Source organism: Pan troglodytes, chromosome 19 (genome assembly GCF_028858775.2).
Source record: "Pan troglodytes isolate AG18354 chromosome 19, NHGRI_mPanTro3-v2.0_pri, whole genome shotgun sequence".
Lineage (NCBI taxonomy): Eukaryota > Metazoa > Chordata > Mammalia > Primates > Hominidae > Pan > Pan troglodytes.
In genome coordinates this window covers 96,490,115-96,499,006 of record NC_072417.2, presented here as the reverse complement: position 1 = coordinate 96,499,006, position 8,892 = coordinate 96,490,115, and the positions used below count along the sequence as shown (strand labels likewise).

General features: G+C 62.4%; 1 long non-coding RNA gene across 1 annotated transcript; it reads right to left on the bottom strand.

The window, feature by feature from the left end:
• Window positions 1–2,677: 2,677 nt before the first annotated feature.
• Window positions 2,678–5,411, bottom strand: LOC112206080 (uncharacterized). The gene is made up of 2 exons (XR_002940269.2): window positions 3,412–5,411; window positions 2,678–2,775 (listed from the first exon to the last, which is right to left on the bottom strand). It is a non-coding gene; the product is annotated as an uncharacterized LOC112206080 (long non-coding RNA).
• Between the last annotated feature and the right edge of the window lie 3,481 nt (window positions 5,412–8,892).

The window sequence follows — 8,892 nt, the reverse complement described above, 5'->3', positions numbered from 1 at the left end:
GAGGGAGGAATGAGCAGGGCTGGTCTGCAGCAGGACGGGTGGAACCTGGGCCAGGGCGTTAAACTTAGCAACTGTTCCAGGGCCCCCTGGAGCAAGCGACCTTCCCATAGCAACCTCTCAGACCCCTGGTGCTCGCTTTTGGGAAGCAGGTGGCACATCTGTGACAACAAGGTCCAGCAGCCACCACCCAGGCCCATCTTCACACCTGGGATCCCAGCCTCTGCCCAGCCTCATGAGCGAAGCTCACACCATGCCGCAGCTGTCTTGGGCCACTCAAGGAGCCACAGCTGCCCTGGGGGCTGTGGCTGAGTTGAGGGCCATCATGCATGGGGCCACAGGCCACAGGGCCCCCGTGGGAAGCACCCACCTGCTCATTTCTTTTCTTTCTTTTTTTTTTTTTCTTGCTCTATCACCCAGGCTGGAGTGCGGTGGTGCAATCTCAGCTCACTGCAAGCTCCGCCTCCTGGGTTCACACCATTCTCCTGCCTCAGCCTCCCAAGCAGCTGGGACTACAGGTGCCCGCCACCAGGCCCGTCTAATTTCTTTTTGTATTTTTAGTAGAGACGGGGTTTCACCATGTTAGCCAGGATGGTCTCGATCTCCTGACCTCATGATCTGCCTGCCTCGGCCTCCCAAAGTGCTGGGATTACAGGCGTGAGCCACTGCGTCGGGCCCCACCGGCTGATTTCTACCCTTCAGTATCGGCCACAGCAGCGTTTGAGGTGGAATTCTACATTTTTATGGTTTCTCAGTAAAGCAATGCTTCCTGCCCTTGCTTTGGGCTGAGCCCCTGGGGTTTCAGGGTGTCTGGGGCCTGTGTTGGGACTGGGCAGGGGTCCACACTATCTTCATCTGAAGTGTTCTCACCAGTGGACGTCAGCCTGACCTCCCATCCCTCCTGCCGCCCTGCCACCAAGCTCCTTCCCTCTGCAGCCGGGGCCACTCCCCCTTCCTACTGCCCTGAAGCTCTTCCTGCTGGACAGGCACCAGGCCATGGTGGGGGGTCTCCCTGGACAAGGTATCCCAGATGCACCCCAGTCGTGGCCACATCTGGGCCCTCCCTGGAAGTTGCCCATTCTCTGTCCTCGGTGTCCTCCGCCCTCAGCAAACACCACAGGCCTCTCCCAGACGGCAACCCACGTGCAGCAGCCATGACCCGCACTTCCCAGCACTGCCAGGCCACTGCCTGGAGTACACACCTGGCCCCAAGGGGCTGTTCCGTGGCAGGGAGCACGCCCTGGGAGGCACCAGCCTGTCGGGAAATCAGACAGAGTCTGCTCCACCGGGAAAGCCACACGGAGCTCAGCTGGACTCAGGCTCGGGGGAGGAGTCTCAGGCGCCTGATCGCTGGGGCAAAGCAGCTGGAGGCCGGAGAGAAGGGCAGGCCCTGACAGCAGGCAAGGGTGGCCTGCACCCACCAGGCTGGTCTCACAGGACTGAGGCCCTCTCTTCCCCAGGCACCCACCAGGCTGGTCTCACCGGACTGAGGCCCTCTCTTCCCCAGGTCCCGGGCCGGCCTCCATGTCCTGGTCCCGGGCCGGCCTCCATGTCCTCCACCACTCAGCCTCAGTGGATCACTGGACAGACTGCAGGGAGTCTTTGCCAGCCTTGGGGTTTTTCCTCCCCAGGTTCCAGTTCTCCCACAAATGCCCTCTGCTCACCTCTGAGAAGTACAGGAAGAGCCGTGCTCAGAGGTCCCACTGGAGACCCCTCCAAGGCACGGCAGGTGCCAGCAACAGCAATGCCAGGGCACCCTGCCCAGAAGCAGAGCCAAGTGAGCAAGGCTAGGGGCTCTGGAGGTCTAGACAAGACCCTCTGGGGGCAGGAAAGTCAAGTGTCCTGGTCGAGGTCACACAGTGACTGGGACCAAGGACCCCTCTCCACGACCCTGGGAAGCACAGCTGCCCGTGCAGAAGTCCAGACCCTGGTGGAGCTCGGCTCGGCCCCACGGCACGGGAGAGGCAGAAGCTCCAGCAGTGAGTTCTCCCTGAGCGGCAGCTGCAGCGAGGCGTCCCCGGCACAGCCCCACGGCTCCAGGTGGAACCAGGAGGAGGAGGAGCCTGGGGACCACTCAAGAGTAGCCGGGCGGGGAGCACAGCCCCTGCAGCGTCTCCTGGGCAGAAGCAGGTGTGGTCAGGACGAAGGAAGCACCTGGTCTGTGGCCCAGACAGTGTCTCCTTCTATCCACATCCGGAGCGACACTGAGGTGGGCTGAACAGAGGCTCCGGTGGACAGAGACCCGTAGGCACCGCCCAGCCTGCCCCTGCCCAAGCTGCCCAGGTCGCTTCTCACAGAGCCCCACTGTGCTGCACTCACATCATCTGACGGGTCCTGCCACTCTTGTCCCCCCTCCCACAGACCCGCCACCCCCCTCATGGTCCTGCCACCCTTGTCCACCCGCCCACAGACCCGCCACCCCCTTCATGGGTCCTGCCACCCTTGTCCACCTGCCCACAGACCCACTACCCCCCTCACGGTCCTGCCACCCTTGTCCCCCCTCCCACAGACCTGCCACCCCCCTCACGGTCCTGCCACCCTTGTCCACCCTCCCACAGACCCGCCACACCCCCCGTCAGGCCCAGGGAAGTGCAGTGCCTGTGGGTGGGACTGGCAGACCCGCTGGCCGACACCCAACCTGGCAGCCACTGCGGCCAGAGACCAGTTATCTACCATCAAGAATGTGCCCTTGACTATTTTTATGTCATGTGTGTTTTCTTTCTTGCCTCAGTTTTTAGTAAAGTTCCTTGTTGGGCATTTTAGTCCAGCTCAGCAGTGCTAAAAGGGGAAAGAAAGGGGCGTTGGGCTGTTTCTGGGCAGAGAGTGCCGGGCAGAGTGGCTCCCGGCCCCTCACCCTTCCCTTGGCCATCCACCCCTCCCACAGCGCCCCTCCCCCTCACCGGAGCCCCCCGGGTGTATTTTTGTTTCTTTGTTTTTTAGCATATTTTTCATCTTGCCCCTGATCAAACTGATGGCTAGGAAAGTATGTGGCTTGGTAAGCAAAATTCTTCTGAAGAAATTCCAGAGCCCCCGGCTGCCGTGACCTCACCGCCCCGATACCAGCCAAGCCTCCGCTGTTTTTATAAATCACGGCCCGCCCGGCTGGCAGCACACAGTGGCCCAGTGTTGACTCCGGATTCCTCACGTTCCCTGGCGTCCCCCGTGGGGCCCCTGCACCGGCGGGCGGTCGGGGAAGCAGAGCGGGCAGGCTGGGGGTCCCTGGGCGGCCATCCCCTCCCTGCTGGGTGAGCCGGCGTCCTCCCTGCAGGTCTGCGTCCCCACGTCCCGCCCCTGGCTTCCGCCCCTCAGAACCCCTGCCATAGCTGCACTGCCACGACCTCCTGCTGTTAGTGGCCGCCCCCACCTCCGGAGCCCGACCCACTCTGCTCCGAGGCTGCTCGGATGGGCACCCACCTGTAACCAAGTGTGAATAGCAGAGCCGGTGCTGGCTGCAGGCCAGACACCAGCAGGGCTGACCAGGCCCCAGGCCGCTCCTCAGGTGGGGGCAGGACCCAGTGTGCACCGGCTGAACCAGCGCCCACTGCAGGCTGGCACAGGGGCTGCACTGGGAACCAAGGCTCTGCCCTTCTCCCAGGACTCAGTCTCAGTGGGAGACCAAGACCCACAGCCCAGGCTGATGTCCTAGAGGGAAGACCTGGGGGTAGGGGACACTGGGGAGGGGAGGCATGGGGCCTGGTGGGGGAAGGAACGGCAGGAGGGGAGGGGGTGTTGGGGGAATCCCACGGGAGAGGAAGGAAGAGGCTGAGGTCACAGGCACAACAAATCCCAGGAGAGCAGGGCCCAGGAGCACCCAGTGCCGCCTCAGAAGGCTCTCGGGTCGGGCCTCTGCTCACAGCCCCGTGCCCCTCCCGGTATTGAGTGACCCACCTGCCGTCCTTCACAAGGGCGGGTTTAATCCCAGCAGGCAGGTTCCCAGGAACATGCCCGTGCACAGTAGGCCTCCCTCCATGCTCGCCCAGTGAGTGGTCAGGGAGGAGAGGACCCCGGGGTCTCACCAGCTCCTCTCAGGACCCTCACCATTTTGACCGCACAAAGGAGCAAAGAAGGGTTCCCGAGGGCAGCCAGGGCCAGGACCCCACCAACCGGCCTGACTGATGAACTCCGGGGGCCGCTGCCTGCACAGAAGGGGAGCGGACGGCCCGGCCGGGGCCAATTCCCACCACGCCGGCCTGGTTTCTAAACAGTTTAATCAATTAGCGAGGTGGAAGCCCTCAGTGTCAGCTGCAGTGCTAATGAGGGGCCCCACCCCCACCCGTGGGACCTGCAGCCGGACTCTGGCCCCTCAGCAGGGCCTCCCAGTGCGGTGGGGTGGGGACAAGGAGGGGGGCTGGGAACCCAGCTGTGCAGCCCCCGCCACGGGCTCAGCCACACGGTGTCCAGTGCCCGGCCCTCCCTGCAGCCAGCTTTCCTTCTGGAACCGCAGGGAACCTCTGACAAAGCCCTCCCAGCAGAGGAAGCTCAACTCACGGGATAGCCAGGAAGGGGGGGCTCCTCATGTGGAGGGAGTCGAGGTCGAGGGAGGATGAGGGGTGAGCCGGGACTGTCCCTGCCACCCCAGCGTCCCAGCTGACCCCTCTGTCTCACACACACAGAGACACATGTGAACACGGACCACATTCCTGCCCAACCTGAGATGGCTTGACATGCCGGGGCCTCGGCCAGCCCTGTGACGAGCTGGAAACTGAGTCACAGCTCCCATGGGGCCCAGCGTTTGCAGATGGGGGACCAGCGTGGAGCTGTGGGCTCTGGTTGCTCTCAGCTTCTCTCTCATGGCCATCAGCCGACTGGACCCCAGGGTGAAAGGTGTAGGCGTCTGGGCATCCAACAAGCAGGAGGCCCCCTGCCACCCCACATAGGCTGCCCCCTCGACCCGCAGAGTTCTTGGAAAACCTCCAGGGCTTCCCGGAGGGAAAAGCGCAGGTGGAGGGGGCAAGTGGGGGCCGGAAAAGTAGGGGCAATCCTCACGCTGGGAGCAAGGAGGAGCCTTGCCAACTCCCCTCCCCTTATGGGGGGACTGACAGATACGGGGCTCCTGGGAGAAGCCACCGCCCCCGAGAGCTCCAAAGCCTCTGACTTGTCTTGGGAAAGTCTCACTGCTCTTGCAGCACCTGGGGGACGATGGGGGCCGCCCTGGAGGGGAAGCAGTTGTTGTCCGGTGCAGGTGGGACAGGACCAGGCGTTCAGCGAGGACAATGCAGGCTGCATTGCAATCCGACGGCCTTTCTGGTTGCTCTCCGGGGATGAGTTACACCCTGAGCCCCAGCCTTCTTGCCTTCATGTGGAGCTCCCCAACCTTCTCTAGTAGCAAAGTCCAGTGAGCCAGGACCCCCTGCATTGGTGATGACCTAGTGAATCCAGGCCCCAGACAGGGCAGTGTCTCCCCCTGGCCACCCTGCACCTGCCCCCGCTGGGATCCCTCCCACCCACCCTGGCCTGCCCAGGTCAGATGCCCCCAGCAGATGGAAACCCTCAGGGCTGGGTGCAGCATTCACCCCTGGGGTGCCAGGCAGGGTCATGATATCAAGTCCCCAGGAAGGAGCTGGGGGTGCAGATCTGCAGGCAGGGGTGTCCTGCAGGAGAGAGCTCAGGGAGAGCCTGGAAGCCACTTCCAGATGCCGGGCTGCAGGCCTGGCTCAAAACCCACCTCCCCTGTGAAGCCCGCCTCAACCCTCATAGTTAGAAGTGAGTTCTGCACCCCCTAACACCCACACACTCAACCTTGACCCTCTCTTTTTCCTCGGGGGACATGTGTATCTGCCCGTGTGCATGTTCACGGCCGTGGGCTCCTGCAGGAGGGCAGGTCCCAGAGCTGAGCAGGCAGCTGGACCTCAGCCCTGTCCTGGCCCAGCGAAGAGACGAGGCCCCAGTCCCCCACCCCAGAGTGGACACTTTCTGTTTGGTAAGCTTTGCCTTCCCCTAGACTCTGGACCAAAAACCCCCCAGCCCACAGGCACTTCTTAAAAAACAGAAGCCTCCCGTGAAGCGTGACTTCTACTCCACCTGACACCGGGTTCTGGCCTACCCCAGCATCCCTGTAATTGAGGAGAGGCTGCCAGCCTGAAACCCGACCTTCTTGTTCTGCAGCCTTCTCCTGTCAGTCAACACCCCCGGGAGCCAGCCCAGAAAACCCAGGTTCCAGGAGCAGATTCCCTGCCGCCCCGCTGTGGGCTGGGCACCTGTGCTGTGGCGCCTGCTGGCAAAGGTGTGCTGACCACCAGCCACAGTGGGACCTGGCCCAGCCCCAGCCTGCTGCTTCAGGTCCTCGCCCAGAAACACCTGCTTCTTGTTGTGACCTGTGGGAGCCTGCAGACCTGTGCTGGCTCAGATCTGAGCCAGTGCACACCTGAGCCAGTACACACCTGAGCCGGTACACACCTGAGCCGGTGCACACCTGAGCCGGTACACACCTGAGCCGTACACACCTGAGCCGGTGCACACCTGAGCCGGTGAACACCTGAGCCGGTGCACACCTGAGCCAGTGCACGGTACACACCTGAGCCAGTGCACACCTGAGCCGGTACACACCTGAGCCAGTGAACACCTGAGCCAGTGCACGGTACACACCTGAGCCAGTGCACACGTGAGCCGGTACACACCTGAGCCAGTGAACACCTGAGCCGGTGCACACCTGAGCCAGTGAACATCTGAGCTGGTACACAGTGCTTACCCGGAGTGCCTGAGCATTTGGCAAGGCTGGCATGGTGCCCACTGACCACACCACCCTCTCCCAGGTCCCCTTTGCTCTTAGCGGCTGCACGGGAGGAACTGCCTGATTCATCAATGGGGATGCAGGCTGGGGTCTGGTTAACTGACACTCCCAGGGACCCCCTGTGCTGGGGCATGGTGTACCCCAAATTTCATGTCCACCAGGAACCGCTGAGTGTGACTTTATTTGGAAATGGGGTCTTTGCGGACGTAATCGGTTTAAGACGAGGTCACTGGTGTGGGCCCCAATCCAGTGACCAATGTCCTAGTTAGAGAAAGATCTGGACACAGACACAGGGAGAAGCCGTGTGGCCACGGAGGCAGAGACTGGAGTGATGCAGCCACCATCAAGGAGCACCTGGAGCCCCCAGAGGCCAAGGAGAAGATGAAGAGTCCTCCCCTGGCAGAGGAGAAGATGAAGGGTCCTCCCCTGGCTGAGAAGATGAAGGTTCCTCCCCTGGCTGAGGAGAAGATGAAGATCCTCCCAGGAACCCCCGGAGGCTGAGGAGAAGACAAAGGGTCCTCCCTGGAACCCCCGGAGGCTGAGGAGAAGATGAAGAGTCCTCCCCTTGCGGAGGAGAAGATGAAGGTCCTCCCCTGGCTGAGGAGAAGACGAAGGGTCCTCCCCCGGCTGAGGAGAAGACGAAGGGTCCTCCCCTGGCTGAGAAGATGAAGGTCCTCCCCTGGCTGAGGAGAAGACGAAGGGTCCTCCCCTGGCTGAGGAGAAGACGAAGGGTCCTCCCCTGGCTGAGAAGATGAAGGTTCCTCCCCTGGCTGAGGAGAAGATGAAGGTTCTCCCCGGGCTGAGAAGGTGAAGATCCTCCCAGGAACCCCCAGAGGCTGAGGAGAAGACAAAGGGTCCTCCCTGGAACCCCCGGAGGCTGAGGAGAAGACAAAGCGTTTTCCCCCGGCTGAGGAGAAAACGAAGGGTCCCCCCCGCCGGCTGAGGAGAAAACGAAGGGTCCCCCCCGCCGGCTGAGGAGAAGATGAAGGGTCCTCCCCTGGCTGAGGAGAAGATGAAGGTTCCTCCCCTGGCTGAGGAGAAGACGAAGGGTCCTCCCCCGGCTGAGGAGAAGATGAAGGGTTCCCCCCCCCGCCCCCGGCTGAGGAGAAGATGAAGGGTCCTCCCCTGGCTGAGAAGATGAAGGTTCCTCCCCTGGCTGAGGAGAAGACGAAGGGTCCTCCCCCGGCTGAGGAGAAGATGAAGGGTCCTCCCCTGGCTGAGAAGATGAAGGTTCCTCCCCTGGCTGAGGAGAAGATGAAGGTTCCTCCCCTGGCTGAGGAGAAGACGAAGGGTCCTCCCCCGGCTGAGGAGAAGATGAAGGGTCCTCCCCCGGCTGAGGAGAAGACGAAGGGTCCTCCCCCGGCTGAGGAGAAGATGAAGGGTCCTCCCCTGGCTGAGGAGAAGATGAAGGGTCCTCCCCTGGCTGAGAAGATGAAGGTCCTCCCCTGGCTGAGGAGAAGATGAAGGGTCCTCCCCTGGCTGAGGAGAAGACGAAGGGTCCTCCCCCGGCTGAGGAGAAGATGAAGGGTCCTCCCCCGGCTGAGGAGAAGACGAAGGGTCCTCCCCCGGCTGAGGAGAAGATGAAGGGTCCTCCCCCGGCTGAGGAGAAGACGAAGGGTCCTCCCCCGGCTGAGGAGAAGATGAAGGGTCCTCCCCTGGCTGAGAAGATGAAGGTTCCTCCCCTGGCTGAGGAGAAGATGAAGGGTCCTCCCCTGGCTGAGGAGAAGATGAAGGTTCCTCCCCTGGCTGAGGAGAAGATGAAGGTCCTCCCAGGAACCCCCAGAGGCTGAGGAGAAGACAAAGGGTCCTCCCTGGAACCCCCGGAGGCTGAGGAGAAGACAAAGCGTTTTCCCCTGGCTGAGGAGAAGACGAAGGGTCCCCCCCGGCTGAGGAGAAGACAAAGGGTCCCCCCCAGCTGAGGAGAAGACGAAGGGTCGCCCCCGGCTGAGGAGAAGATGAAGGGTCCCCCCCTGGCTGAGGAGAAGACGAAGGGTCCCCCCCAGCTGAGGAGAAGACGAAGGGTCGCCCCCGGCTGAGGAGAAGACGAAGGGTCGCCCCCGGCTGAGGAGAAGATGAAGATCCTCCCTGGAACCCCTGGAGGCTGAGGAGAAGATGAAGCGTTCTCCCCTGGAGCCCTGGAGGGAGAGGCTCTGCCCACACCGTGA